Source organism: Notechis scutatus, chromosome 1 (assembly GCF_049901735.1).
Source record: "Notechis scutatus isolate UNSWTSFEM ecotype Mainland chromosome 1, rNotScu1.2, whole genome shotgun sequence".
Classification (NCBI taxonomy): domain Eukaryota; kingdom Metazoa; phylum Chordata; class Lepidosauria; order Squamata; family Elapidae; genus Notechis; species Notechis scutatus.
Genome location: NC_142009.1, coordinates 92,828,728 through 92,845,100, shown reverse-complemented (window position 1 = coordinate 92,845,100; position 16,373 = coordinate 92,828,728). Strand labels below are relative to the sequence as shown.

The following is a 16,373-nucleotide window of genomic DNA, read 5'->3' as shown; positions in this document are numbered from 1 at the left end:
CATTATGATAGTGTGATTTAACATTTTGTGCTAGTCTATGCTTTCCTTAATCATGTGTGTTGTCACAGTGGCTAGATTCAGACAACATGCTAGGCCGTACGATACTTTCTACAATCACACTAGCTCTGTTTCTACAAAACAGAAACTAAAAACAAATAAATAAAATGTATTATGGCTAAGCTCAGTATGATGGCCAGTATCGTCTAACCCAGATGGGATTAGGGATGAATTTAAAATAAACTATAATGTAGGAATCTGTTTTTTTAAGGTATTTCACAGCTATTAATCATGACCATCCTGAGGGAATCCAGCTTGAGACTATGTAGCTTGAGACTGTGGGGATCATTTGTTCCTTCAGCTCTTTAAGCACTGTGTTAAGCACCATTGATAAATAGATAAAAATAAATCATACTCTGTCTGCATATGGCAAAATGTACTTAGTCTTTCGGAGATTGGTATCACATTATTGGTTTTTCTCTGCAACTGGATTTAATCCACATTGTTACCTGGGCTTCCCTATTGCTGTTGTTGTTTTTTTTTTTTTAGAACAATTCTACATTCAAGTTCTACCAGATGAACTACCTTACAATCTGTTATATCAGCAGGATTTGAGAGACATGCCAATATAAGAGATACACCGAAGAATCATCTAGATACATCAGCAGAACAACTAAGACAAAGAAGTGTTGTGGGCAGCATGGAAAGGCTCATATGATCTCAGGCTGTTTTAGTCCATGATTATGGTTCAACTCATGGAGCACTTTTTTAACCAAGCCAAGAACCAGTGCAAGGATCTTTTTCACCCATCAACTTCTGTGGCATTTGAACTCCTCCATTGGCAGGCACTCACAAGAGAAGTAAGGCTGGTCCTTAAGCACCTTGGAAAGCTCCAAATGAGGGATTTGTTGCTTGAAAAACTTGAAATGCATCAAGTCCTTTCAGCTGACACTTTCCAAATTCCACTCCTTCTTTTCCTAACTCTAGGTCTGCTGGAGAATTTTTTTATTTGTTTGTTTGAAGAAATTTCTGAGAAAACATTTGCTTCTAAGGAACCCAGCCTTACATTGTGGCTCTCTGCAATGCGCTGCTGCTTAGCAATAGTACTATTTCCATTGCTTTGGAGGCTCTGAGATATTTTGAGTCAGAATTCAAAGAGGTGAAGAGGCCTTACAATGCCCCTAATGTCATCCTTTGCTCTTTTAGGTGTACACTTTCCACCTGGCCTGTGATATTCTCACCAGACTTTTCCTTCCTTTCCCTGTGGAGTCACCCAGAAGGCTACAGAAGGGTATCTTGTGGTTTCGACAACTATGGTGGAGTAAAAGATACTTGATTCTTCAAGCAAACTAGGTTCCTTATCTATTTTTACTAATAGATAAGAATTCAGAGTCATTTGGCTTCAAGGATCATATGTGCTTCAATGAACATATCCATTCCTAAAGGCAGCTTCATGCAATCCTACCCAAATAAGAGTGAGTGAAGATTCTGATGCATATTCTATAACTCTGATATGGCTCACAAGAGTAAGATCATTTTCTTGCCATGTAATCACAGACAACACAAAATTACGAGGAAAGAAAGAAAAGCACAGAAGAAACCCGTTTGTAGAACTAACAGAGCACGATGGAAAGAACAGATATCAATGAAAACATCTTTTCATAGGCCTTGGATAACATTGACTGATTGCAGTCCAAATATATGTCAGTAAAATTTATTGTGACTATAATCTGAATAACACATAAAACACTAGCTAATTAACTACAGGCTTTTTAGAAAACAGACATTTTTATGTAAACCCAAACAGGAATGTTTCTGGTTTGTTTAAACAACTTGTTACAAAACCTGCTACGAGTTAATATAATGTTATAATAGTATGTGGTAGGAAATGGGAAGAAGGGCACATTGCTTAAGTCTGAAATAGATAAATTAAATACTGGGTGGGTGGACAGCTGGATGGATAGACAGACAGACAGAGTCTTGCATGCCACCTAGCCCAGTGCTGCCCATTCAAATAGATATCACCTCTCCACTTAACATCAGTTCCAAAACTTGGATCTCTTGGATTGTCAGTTCCAGAGATTCAACCTAGGACTTCCTGCGTGAAAATTGTTACCACAGAATGATAATAGTGCTTAAATAAACATGAGTTTGTTCAAGTGTACTAAAATTTTTTAACTAAAGCCTATACTAGACAACAGGAAATAAGAAGGCTTAAATATAGTTTATCTATAAGTTTTGAAAGCTGTGGGAGTTGGTGAGTGGCAATGAGATTGTGACATTTGTTCCATCAGAAGTAAGGAGATGAAAGGAGAGAAAAGGAAAGTAACTTTTTCATGAAATAACTATAAAGATGTAGCTTGTAAATGCAAGAGGCCCAATGTAATTAAAACAAAGCATTTTGAAGTCCCACAAGGTGGCTCAACAGAAAGTTCACTTTAAAAGTAAGTGTGTGTGTGTGTGTGTTTAGAGCCCATTTGCTTGTACTGTGAAGTTTTTGATACATCCCATGCCATTATCTCATCGGCTGAGGACTGAGGCTGATTGAAATTCCAAAACTTCAAAAGTTTTCCATGGATTGGATGAGTGTAATTATGCCAAGAGAGAATTCAAAGAAACAATTGAATGATTACTTTAGGTGGACATAATGAGCTCACAGGATCCCAGAAATAACTGACCATAGTGCAGAAAACAAATGCAAAGCCAATCATATGGAAATAGGTTTTAGGCTACACACAGATGCAAAAATCTAGGAAAAAAGAACTGGGCTTAAAGATGAATATCAAGAAACATCAATCTGCTATGATTTGCCAATATTTTTTAGCTAAGCTTACACTACTGAGGAAAGTGCAGTACTTGCTGTTTGAATATGTGAAGAAAAGGATTGTTAGGCATTTATTTGTTTCTTCATTAAATTTCTATGCTGGGCCCAAGAGTTGTTCATCAATGTCCATGAAAAGTAAAGAATGATTGCACTGCACCTTTATCACCTGGGTCATCAATCCAAGAAAGTAGAAATAACAGAGTACTTAAAATTACTACTTAAAAGATAGAAAAACCTAAAGTATCAATTTTTAAGTTTTCTAACAGCATATATGAGTGCATTTTAGCACAAATTCATATATTTTAATAACATAGCACTTTATCTTCAGTCACCCTATAGAAGGAAATCAACTGCCATGTGTTTCCTCAAGACAAATGATAACAGCTTGGTGATAGACAAGGAAACAATCTATAGATAGATGCAAAAGGTCTAACAGATGATAGAGGACATTCTTGGAGGAAGAGGGTTAGAATCTGAACCTTCTATTTAAGGTTTCAGAATTTGATCAATACAAGTTGAATGTGGTTTTGCCAACTAGAACAATCTGAGGTAGAGTGCCTTCAACGTACCGAAGAACAAAATCCTGCAAATATGCAAAGCAAAATGTGCCATCAAGGGACTGTACAAAAATCGAAAAGTATCACTCCATAATATAGAAAGCCTTGAAATCACGTACACTTTGAGAACAAAAAAGGGGCTATCCTAGAGAAAACATGACAGTCACCTCAGCTTTATTTTTTGATTAGCATTAACCAGATTACTGGATCTGCAACTCAAATCAGTTTGACTCCGTTAATATCAGGGTATTTTGTGGCATCAAATAGCTTTAGAAGGCAATAAGCAAAAGAATAGACTTGTCTTCATAATTCCATGTTTTATTTGAAAGGTGAAAGGGGGGAGTGATTTTCCACCTCCGAGGCAAAGGAAGGAAAGCCAGATGTAAAGGGTAAATATTAGTCCTAAATTGGCATCGTATTTGCTTTCTGTTCCAAGACTTACTTTAACTTTTTGGAACACTTTCATAAAAAAAACACTCAGTTTTCTGTTACTCTATAACAATGGTATAGGTGTGTATATGTGTGTATTTGTATATGTGTGTGTATCTGAAAGATACACTCATATGATGGCACAAAACTGTAATTTCCCACTAGTTCAGGTCTTAACATGATTGGACTATTTGGGTGTTTAGACAAACATTGAAAATTACTTCCATCATTTTCTGATTTTTACCTCCTGGCTTCAGTCTTTGATTTATTGTCTACCTCTCAAATGTGACATTTTTGTGATATACCTTAATAGTTACCACACCCAATACCCTTATATTATTATTATTATTGCAACAGGAGTTCCCTTCCCCTGGACACATTTTCACTAAGCAGTGTGCTTATTGGAATGTAGTAGATAAAAAACTGGAGTACAGAAGTAATGAACTCTTTTGTGAAGGGATCTGTGAAGAAAGTATGTACATAAAGGACCTGAATCATAAAACCTGACAAAAATAATTAAGAAATTGGAGCATTTTCTTCCCAATGAAAGGTTACAGTAATTTTTTGAATTTTGTTCAAGAAAAGAAAAGAATCCAAGGGGGATATTAGAATGATTGTTAAGAATTGAGAAAGTAAATTCAAACACATGTACCATATCCATATTTGATATGAATGTGTTTTAACTATGATTTGTGAATGCATTTTAATTGGATTCACAAATTTCCTTGGTCAAAAATGTTAGGGATAACATTGTTTACCCTAACTGGTTTGGGTAAAAAATAATAAATATGGTATCATGGTTTGTTAGTTAAAGTGTGTGTAACTTTAACAGCAAGAATGTAATTAAGGGTGTGGTTGTAAAAGCACTATATAAGAAGCGAGGCAATTGCAGCTCTCTCTCTCTGGCTTATTGATCCCTAATTACTGGATGGATTGATGACTGCGTTTTTGCTGGAACGGGGAGAGAAAAAGGAGTGTTGATTTTTCTCAACAGAGAGAAGATAAAGATTGGACTGATTTATTGTAAGTGAACTGACATTGGCTATTCAACACGGACTTTGCAAATAGAGTATCCCCGACAAGACTTGACTGAAATTGATATATGACTAATGGACCGTTACATTTGACTATGCTATAATTCTTAAATGGAATAAACTATATTTTTGATAGCACAAGCGTATCTGTATTTTTACTGCGTGTTAACTAGAAAACTTATCTCACACATTTACCTGTCTTCCTATCTGACTTCGCTGCATGTTCTGTTTAGTTTGTTTTCCTTAACACCCGTTGGGGAATCCAGGCTTAACAAAAATCATGCTGCATTACAGCTTAATATGACATGAGAATCCAATCAACTAAGGCATAACAGAAGAAAAATGCCTTTCAACACAAGGCACACTTAATTTATGTAATTTATTGACATACCAGCATGATAACTGATGAATAACACCTGTAAAAGAAGGGTAGGGGTAGGTTCCTGGGAAGGAACCCCTGAGTCCATGTCCCAAAGGTGCTTTTTCAAAAGGCAGGGGTGCGTGTCAAAAATAGATACTCCCACAGGTCACCCAGGCATGAAGGCCATCCCAGTTGCCTAGCTAAAGCAAGCCTGTATCAAGGGGCAGCAATATAGGAAAATCCTGACAGATTTCAGGATTTTACTCCAGTCTAGGCATCGAAGTAGCATCTTCCTTATTCAATTACCCAGATTGATTACCAGTAATCCTCAACTTACAACAGTTCATTGAGTGACCATTCAAAGTTACAATGGCATTGAAAAAAGTGACTAATCACCATTTTCACACTTAACAACCATTGCAGCATTTCCATGGTCACGTGATCAAAATTCAGACACTTGGCTACTGATTCATATTTATGACACAGAAAGTCATGTGAACAACTTTTGTGACCTTCTGACAAGCAAACCCAATGGGGAAGCCAGGTTCACTTAACAGCCATGTTATTAACTTAAAGACTACAGTGATTCACTTAACAACTGTGGCAAAAAAGTCATTAAAAACGGCAGAATTGACTTTAAAACCATCTCGCTTAGCAACGTAAATTTTGGGCTCAGTTGTGGTCATAAGGATTGTCTGTACTTCATCTCATCTGTCATGTAACACAAAAAGGTAGAGGGGAATCGAAGGTTTGCCATTCCTGTTATAAATAAAATAAATAAAATAAATTCAGAGCAGAACAAAGCACAAGCTATTAATGTACAAATCCATGTGAAATTGTGGTGCCAGAACTGTGCTTATCACTCTTTTTTTCCTCAAATTTTAATAAACCTTTTATCAGTAGATGGCTGTAACTTTTTAAAAGATTTATTGTGTGGATTATTAAACTCAAATAAAACATTCCACCATTGTGATCCATCACCTCCTTCCTTGCATGGATTAAAGGGTGCCTTACAGGTTTTACTTTTTTCAGTATCAGAAGAATGAGATATCACTTCTCTGGTTGATGCTCCTTGACATAGCTAGCGTGCTGACTGTGTGATATCTAACAAAAATAACTTCTAACATTATGCAGCCACATACTAGCATGACATCTGTTGTTGAGAGAAGGTGTTGAGCAATGCACACTCAGTTCAAAAAGTTCCTTTCCCTGTGAATGTTTTGACAAAAATAATGGCTTAGGATATTTTCTGATGGTCCAGATTCTCTTGCCCTCATCTTTAGAAAATGTATACATTACATTCATGGTTCTGAAACTGGTAGAAATTCTAGTACCAATAGGAATAAATATTCCAAATCATTCTTTCCTTGTACTTAAAACGAAGATATACACAGAAAATATAAACATGACAATTTAAAGCTCTCTTTCTTCAGTCAGTAGTTTATGGAAACATATTCCAAATAGAATTTATTTTTTTTAAATGATTAACCAAATAAGTGGATACATATTCCAAACAGAATCCAATCAGGCAAAAGTTCTGTTTACACCTACTTATTTTTACTATTATTTTAGGTTATACTTACTCTGAACATAGTCCTAATTTTATTGCTTCAGCTCTACCAAATACTTTCTTCAATCTGTTCAGAACATTGTTTATTATGCTAGATCTTATATCTTTTATTGTGAAATTATTTCTCTTTTGGAGCAACATAATAAATTTAGATTACTCAAATACCTTAGAATCACACTAAAGTCATCACTAATAGTGGAGGTGGTAATAAACTTGAAAGAAATCTCTTAATTTTTCTCCATCTTCCTCTGTCCCAATGTTTTTCCACCAATTCTATATAGCATACCCTATTTCAGTTATCTGAATTCTTTAAAGTTTGCTCAAGTGAGGAAAGTTACATCTGTGAGTCAAGTTATATTATTATGGAACAGGATGAGCAACAGATTATCCTCCAGATGTGGCTGACTAAAACTATCATACCTCATCACTACTATGCTGTCTAAAATTAATGAGTGTTCAACAACATCTTGAAAGTTACTCATCATATATCATGCCACAAATAAGGTCCACTGATTTGATTATGTGCTTCCAAACTTTGAGGTATGTAAGAGTGCCCTAACTCTTGCTTCCTAGTCATCATACAAACTCTTAACTGGACTAATGAGGTTTCCCAATGTACCCAAACTTTTAAGAACTCGCCAAAATTTGCTGTGGTCTGAACAGCCAAAAACCTTTCTACAGTTCAACAAAGGAAAACAAAATAGATGTCCTTTTGGAATTCATACATTGTTATTGAAATAACAAGTTGCTACATGAAGCAATGAGTTATCCTTCACTGAAGGTCTTCAGATAGACCATCCATCTGTCCAAGATATGCCAGTGGATCCTGCACTGAGCAGAGGTTTTGACCAATGACCTATAATGTTCTCATAACTATATGATACTATGAAATGAACAAACTTTTTCCAAAACAAGACATTCACCAGTCACCATGAACAATTATTCTTAAGTCTTCAAATAGACCAGACACTTTTTTTTTCTGAACTTCCCTATCATCTTGCAGGAAAAAAAAATGCATAGATTAGGTTCACTGAGAATATGAAACAATTTTTCCCAAAATTCTTCCCAGGTTTTTCCATTATCACTATTCATTCAAGCAAAACATGTAGCAACATCATTTGTAGATCTTCATTTTCATTCACACTGATAACAACCTAGATTTCATAAGTTCATGCTTTCTGACATAAATGGTATTTATTTTACATTTACATCATAATTAAATTTACAGTTTTATGCATGTATTCATTGACTCCATTCTATAGGCTATCTAATAAATACTTCCCCTTTGTCTTGATTTCCCAAATGCACAATTTATCCCTCCATTGTATTCTATTAATTCATGTTCTTTGTGGTCTGAAAATGGTGCTGAAATGACAGCATTTTATTTAGATCTACACAAGGTTTTATTTGTTCATTTGATTGATTGTGATTTGGTTGGTTAGCTGATTGATTGGTTTGTTGGTATGTATGTCTGTATGTGCGGATAGATAGATAGATGAGATAGATAGATAGATAGAATTTTGATTTCCAATCTGCCTTCATTTGTCCTTATTTTCATATAAAAATGAATATATATATATATATATATATATATATATATATATATATATATATATATATATATATATATATATATATAGTGTTCGGCTTGGTTCGGGTATTTTCCCACGTCATTGTAGTTCTTTTAAAGTTGTAGCAACGTTTCAGCAGAATCTCATCTGCCATCATCAGGCTTCTGTATTGTGTCCGTCTGTGGGTAAAACCACTGTAAAAGTCTGACCCACAGACGACACAATACAGAAGCCTGATGATGGCAGATGAGATTCTGCTGAACGTGCTACAACTTTAAAAGAATTACAATGACGTGGGAAAATACTCGAATAAGCCAACACCATACATGTAAGTACCACAAAACTTAAGAAAACAAATATATATATATATATATATATATATATATATATATATATATATATATATATTTGTTTTCTTAAGTTTTCGTGGGTACTTACATGTATGGTATTCAGCTTTGTTCAGGTATTTTCCCACGTCATTATAGTTGTGCTTTTAAAGTTGTAGCAACATTTCGGCAGAATCTCATCTGCCATCATCAGGCTTCTGTATTGGGTTCGTCTGTGAGTCAGATTTTCACAGCCGTTTCTGTTTTAAATTTGGTGCTACCCTACTGCTGTGCCAGAATGTTTTTTTTCTTCATCCTGATTGGTTGGGAATCTTGTCTGTGTTTATTGGTCTTGGAGTTTGCAAAACAGACAGAAGATATTAGAAACACCAATCAAGCAGAACGCAGCAATTAACTGGCAGTTAAAAGGAAGAAGCAGCTGCAAGCTCACATTACTCCGAGAAGCACAAAGCCGAAGACACAAGCCTGAAGATGACGAATGAGATTTCATTGAAATGTCGACAAAATACTTCCAATTTTACGCGGGAGAAAACCCGAATAACCAAAGATCCACATACAAATACCCGCGAAAACCTCAGAAATATATATATATATATATATATATATATATATATATATATATATATATATATATATATATAATGACAAATAAAGGCAAATTGCAAATCAAAATGATAACTATCTCTCTCTGTGTGTGTGTGTGTGTGTGTGTATGTGTGTGTGTGTAAAATTTGATATAATTTTGATTTCCAATTTGCCTTTATTTGTCCTTATTTTCTCAAATATATGTATAGAAAAAGAGAGCAACAGAAAGTGACACTGCATGACCAGACACAAAAAGTAAATTCAAGCAATTACCTAATGTTGTGATTGTCTACCAAATGCCTGAACATGTACTCTCTTATATACCAAATAATGCAAATGCTCTGTCTGCACCAGCCATGAGACAACAGTTCTACTTATTAAGTTCATCAGCCAGGAAGAAAACTGTAGCTACACATTACAGTTTAATTGGAGCCAACTCTAGTTGAAGACCCTTTCTCCAAGCAAGATTTTTAATGCTATTTTGACCATTATTTATATATGATTGCTGCAGGAAGCTTTGAGGATACCAATGCAAAGATTAAAAAAACAATGACAGAAACAAATTAATAGTACCAGTACGGTAGCTCTTACGGTTAGCTTCTTCCAAAAAAGAAAAAAAAATGAAAACATTTTATATTTCTCAATAAAATATTGCTGTCTGAGAAAAGAATAGGATCACATAATCCCTTAAACACCAAAAGGAAATTGTAAATAAAACGTAGGATGGCCCTCAGGGTACTGTGAAGTATAGAGAAGATGGAAAAAGCAGATGGCATAGAATAAAGACTCCTGAGAATCTAAAAGTTTTGCCAACACAGGGTGCCAAAAAGTGCGGGTGGGGTGGGATTAGAAAATTTCTTTTTAGTAGGAGCTGGAAGGCAGGTGTGCATGTGTAAATCTCGAGCAAACGGGAGACTGATGCTGAAAATAAAATAGCTGTTACTCTGGCTTGTACTTGTTGATAATACAGTACATTCTCCTAATGAATGAGTGGAGAAAGAAAGAAAAAAGGCTTTTAATGGGAATATTCCAAAAGAATGGCAGCAAAAAATGGGCAGTCCTTTGTAGACCTGAATTTCAGTGGCTGTATTTCAGTGGCTGTATGGCAAGATATGATTTCCTTCTGTTTCCTCAAGCAATTGCAGAGACACAGAGATAAACAGCCTCCTGAAAGAAACACGATGCCTACTTGGAGCAGACCACACATTGTATTGATACTTAAAAGGTCCAAAAATCTCATCTCAATTATGTAACATTAAGAACAAATGATAGTTACCGTTTGGATTGTTCTTCCATTCGCCCAAGAAACAGTCATTCCTATCAAAGCACTTCCTTGAAATTCTCGGAGCTATTTCCAAGAGTTCGCCAATCTTTGACCAGATGATCACCAGCTGCAGAGAAAGTAAGAAAGGAGAAAAGTGGTTCTCAATACACATGGCCTTTGCTCCTCTAGTCCTAGGAAAGAGGCAATGGCAAAACCACTACTGAAGATCCCTGCCAAGAAAAACTACAGGGACTTGTCCTGGCAGTCTGTGAGAACTTGGCATGATTGAACAGAAAGGTTTAAAAAAAAAAAAAGAATGGCCAGATAGGAAATTTAGCAGGCTAGAATGTTAATGCCTGTAGCTAATTAAAAAGACCTAGGATTACTTCTCAATACATATTTATTCAATAACGTTCAATATTTTTAATTTTTTTTCCAGGGGCATTAGTGCTCCGATTTCAATAGTATGGATAAAGGGTGACATTACTGAAAGAGAGGAGGTAAGATCCTTTCTTTTTTAAATGTTCCTCTTTTCACCTCCTTTAGCTACCCAAGGATCTTGGAGAGCTAGGAGCTTTCACAGGCCTTGATACCATCCCTGCTTTATTCTAGGTCGATTTCTAGTAATACATACCAAGATCTTCTAGATGCTGATATGGTGTTTCTTAAGTGCCTCTCTCCCTTTGCATGTACTGTAATACACCAAAAGTAGTTTTGAAAAATGAATAGTTTTGAGTAATTAAGTACTAAGGGCAAAACAAATGTGGCAGTGGTCCAAGAATGAGTAATTAGGCATGAACTAGAGGTCTATGCAGCAGTAGTGAGAAAAGAGATCTCATTTCCCTTTGCATCTGCAGAGAATCACCCAAGGGAACCCTCTTCACCTGTAAGCCAGATGGCCCCATCTCACAGGCACCCCCAACATGAGTGATGTTGAACTGACCATGCCCACCCTGGCCACATCCACCCCAGCCCCCCACCCCCGATGCAGACACCACCCTGATGCAGCCCTCAATGAAATCGAGTTTGACACCTCTGACATAGAGAATCCACCACACAGCCTAAATAATATATTCTGAGTTTGTTTTGTAGTTTTGTTTCCTGAGAAAGTGGATCAGGTTCTTAGCTCTCTTAGCACCACTCTCTGTCTGTTGGCTCCTTCCTGGCCTGTCTTACAGAAGGCTCTAAAGCCTCAGTCTTGCCAATGTTCATTACAGACAGAGTCTTCTAATGTCTTAAAGGAGATTGGTGAGGTGGCCTTGTTTAAGGAAATCTTTCCATCCTGAACATTTTAATATATTCCACGTTAGTCTCTGTTGGTAAATAAGGAAGTGGTGCTTTTAATGAAACCGATTATAAGATCCTTTCCAGCAAATGCTACAATCTGGATTTGGCATAGAGGCAACCTTGATTGTCTGAAGGGATGATCAGTGTTGGAAAAGACACAGGAGAGCATTACCTTCCCTGGGTCCTGGTGCCATTGACCACAGTAACTTGCAAGGAATTTTTAAGGTTGAAGTCATAGCTTTGTGGTGGCTTTTTGCAGGAGTGGGCTGCTGGGGGTTCACAGGAGTTAGGGAGAGTCCCTAGCTAAGATTCTGTGCAGTTCAGAGAACCCCCAAATCCCACTCCTGGCTGGTCCCGCCCACCCCGCCCTGCCCCTCCCAGGAGTCCCCACGTGGCCCGTTTTGGATGCAGGTAAGTGCAGGGCCCATGCGGAGGCTCGGGGAGGGCAAAAAACAGGCCTCCCAGAAGTTCGGGAAGGCCAGAAATGGGCCCGTTTCTGGCTTTCAGAGAACCTCCAGAGCCCGGGGAGGCTGTTTTCACTCTCCCAGAGGCTCAAGGAAAGCCTCCGGAGCCCGGGGAGAGCAAAAACATGCCCCCTGCCCCACCATGGTGCAGGAGGCCGACTAGGCCATGCCCACCATGGCCACGCCCACCCAGCAACCAGGCAGAGAACCCTTTGCTAACATTTTTGAAGCCCACCCCTGGGTCTATGACTCTCCTTCCAGAAACATCAAAGATAGCACTGTAGGTATTTGGGTTAGTTTTCTAGGAATTATACCGAGGGATCCTACAGGGTTCTGTATCATCTGCCCTGCTACCTAATTAGGGCCAACACATGGCAGAGTTTCACCCAAAGTTCTGCAATAGAACTTTCTTTAGAAATCCACACACTCAGGAGCAAGCAACAATGCCTCCAGGACATGGCTTGGCTAAAGAAGTTACTTTTACTGTAAATACAAAAAGATCTAACAATGAAGATGAACTACTAAAGAAGCAAGCAATTAACCTTCTTTTTAAAATAGGTCCAGCTAGGGTTTCAAACTTCACCTCATCCACTGATCCTTACACAGTAATGGACTTCTCGCCATTTATTTTGTACTATGTGGAAGTCACTTAGTCTGTCTAGTCTTCAGCTGTTTCCTTCTAGCCTCACATCAGATTCAGGCTGCAAAGATCTGTACAAATATTACAGAGCAGTACATATTTCAGTTGCCTTTATTTCTTTGCTGCTATCCACATTTTTTGCAGCCCTGTTCTGATAACCCTAATTTAGTATCCATATGAAGCCTTTCAAAAGATTCATTCATAGATTTGGAGACAACTGTCACTTTCTCTCAGCTTAACCCACTTCACACGGCTGTTGTTGAAAGGAAAAAAGGTGAAAGGAATATTAGATACATTTGCCATTTTGAATTATTTATAAAACTAATAAATACAGGATAAACATAAATAAATAAGCTGTCATCAACATGCTAATTGCACTCATTTTGCCTTTCTTTTGAACTCAGGATTGAAATTCTGCAGGGCCCTAAAAAGCTGAAAATGATTGCAAACAGGTATCATTTTTCCTGATTCCAGAGACTGGTCTTTGGAATTGGGAATACACCTGTTATGTTGGCTGCCAAAGATCAGACTGCTTATATTTTGACAGCAAAATTGCACTAGTTGGTGAACAAAATCTTGGTTCTCTGATATGGGATTGTGGGCAGGGAACAGCTCAGTAGTAAGATTAACTTGGAAATAGCTGGCAGACCTTGTGTGATGTGATAATGCTAAAAGAGATTTTTTTAATACGTGCCTTTGTGTATAGTTGGCATGTTTCCATATTCATTCTTATTTTAAGAGATTTCACTATGTAGCTGTGCATTTAAAAAGACATCAGTTCTGTTGAGCAGTGGTCTGTAGTGAAACAATACACCATTCTCTTTAGTTTTTAAGACACAAAATACAGTAATTATTCATTGCTGAATAATGAAACAAAAGTTAAATTTCTGTGAAACCATTTGAAAAATTTCAAAGCTGATAGATATTAATCTGTACTGTAGCTTCTAACAAGTCACATTTTTTTTCCTTGGGACACTACTTTATTTATGAAACTTTTTGGCTGCTTTATTGTTGATTGGATCCTCACTGCCCCTTATAGCAGTGTTGGCAAACCTTTTCAGCACTGAGTGCCAAAACGGGAGCACCGGAAACCGGAACAGGAGCTTCCCGGTGCATACGCATGGGAGCGCTGGAAATCGGAAGAGTGGCACACAGAGCCATCTCTCCGGGCAAGCCAGCCATCACCCGTTGCCCTTCTGGTTTCTGGTGTGCGCGAAGACCAGCTGGCTGGCATGCATGTGCACCCTGGAACCCAGGAGAGCAACAGGCGACAGCTGGCGTGCCTGGAGAGATGGCTTTGCATGCCACTTCCGGCACTGGTGCCATAAGTTCACCATCACGGCCTTATAGCATTCATGAAGTGCACCTGAGACCTGCTATTGTACAATAGTAGTGTTAAATTGTACAACAGTGTTAGCAAAAATTGGAAAAAGCAATATCCAAGGTCTTAGTCCTCTTGAATATGAATAGTTCAAAGCAGAATGGTTATTATCCCAAGAGAAAGAAATATGCATGAAAGAGCCCCCAGTCAGAATTTTGCATGTACTTTTAGACATAGCAGTTTCTATTCCTGAAAATATATGCTTTATTTTAAATAGAAAATCAGTTTTTTGTTTTTTTTTCAGCAATGGGAATTACAGATAGTCCTCGATTTACAACCATTCATTTAGTGAAGTTACAACAGCACTGAAAAAAGTGACTTATGACCATTTTTCACATTTACCACATTGCAGCATCCCCATAATCACATGATCAAATTTCAGACACTTGGCAACTGGTTCACATTTATGACGGTTGCAGTGTCCCTGGGGTCATGTGATCACCTTTTGTGACCTTCTGACAAGCAAAGTCAATGGGAAAACCAGATTCATTGGACAACCGGGTTACAGCAATGATTCACTTAACAACTGTAGCAAGGAAGGTCATAAAATGGGCCAAAGCTCAGTTTATAACTGTCTTGCTTAGTAACAGAAAATTTAAGCTTAATTGTGGTCATAGGTTGAGGACTACCTGGGCAAATAAAATATCCAGATATATGTGTGTGATCCTCTTCCACATTATGTTTTGTTCTGTTCTATTATGTTCTGTTCTGATTTTCTCTTCTGTTTTGTTATGCTTTTAGATATGACTACCACCCCAAACATTATCTATTAGTTCTTTATGTAGTCTTCAATTTGATGCATTTTTGCTATTCAGATAACAAGAAATATATTCCACAAATCTTTAACAGATAATTCAATATCATATTTCCTGAACTTAATATTTCTGAATATGTTTCCCAGTTGGTGATCTTTCAGGATTTTGCCTTGAATTCAAAGCCAAATTACCTACCTAGAGATATACAACCCTGAAGCTTTCTATTTGCATTTCAGTGGAAAAATAATGTTCTATGTACTGTGCATCATTTTTATCATGATGAGCATATCTAGCACTCAAAAGAAAGCCATGAAACTGTGCTAGAGGAATTAGAAAACCTCACTGGGTTGATCTTGCTAGGATACTGTCAATAGATTAAGACTTCACAAGTCAGAACTGGTTGATTCATAATAACTGGAACAAGGGGAAGAATACTTGTCTTCTCATAGCTGTTTAACACTAACATTACCAAACCTGATTTTTTTTTTCTCAGCTCACTGTCCAGATATGACTCAGAAGACGAGTAAGATTCAAAAATGCAAAATCCAAGTTCTACTAATTGTGGCTTCTGCAGCCATTTTTTGAAAAGGACAGCACTTTGTTCATTTCTAGACATCTAAACATCATAAAATGATCTTGTGGCTATTTTAGGTCTGAAAATGGGATTAATCGGACACCTGCTAGCAGAATTCATTTTAATTAAACTGTATCACATTTCAGAACAAAGTTACTCTCATCAAGACATCTTTGACCATACACATCAGCCTATTTTAAAGAAGAAGTTTATAGCATCATTAAAAAGCTCAAAGCTATATCCTGATGTCAATATCATTTTTTTGTGTGTAAATCACATTTCTTGTTTTTGCCTTTTCTGTAGAAAGAGAACTGGAATAAATGGAGTATCATGGCACTGTGTCAGGCATCAAACAGCAGTTGAGCATTTCTAACTCTAATTCTTTTAAGGAAGATTGTCTAGGGATTACAATATAATTTTTTTATAATCTGGAATCAGAACCAGCACCAAATACACAGGAAATGTTTGCCCCAGTGACTGGAGGCAAATCCAGTAAAGGTAAAATGGATTTCTCATGTGCCATCAGCAGTTGGATTTGGTCTCAATCTTAGAGCAGTACCTAAACACTCAACAAATGTCTGTATCAGTATCAAAGACTTCCTTTGGGGATTTCAACACTCCTGCAGTTTTTCAGCATACAATACAATGGATCAAGTATTGCAAAGCTTAGCTCGTACCGTCTGCATCCTGGATAATACTTTAATCCCTGCTTGCTTTGTGGATGAACATTTAC

General features: G+C 37.1%; 1 long non-coding RNA gene across 1 annotated transcript in view; it reads left to right on the top strand.

Moving 5' to 3' along the window:
• Positions 1–15,696, top strand: part of LOC148132908 (uncharacterized) — a 44,179-nt gene extending 28,483 nt beyond the window's left edge. Inside the window, exon 3 of the long non-coding RNA XR_015750587.1 lies at positions 15,560–15,696. This is a non-coding gene — a long non-coding RNA (uncharacterized LOC148132908). The remainder of the gene's footprint in view (positions 1–15,559) is intronic.
• The last annotated feature ends 677 nt before the right edge of the window (positions 15,697–16,373 follow it).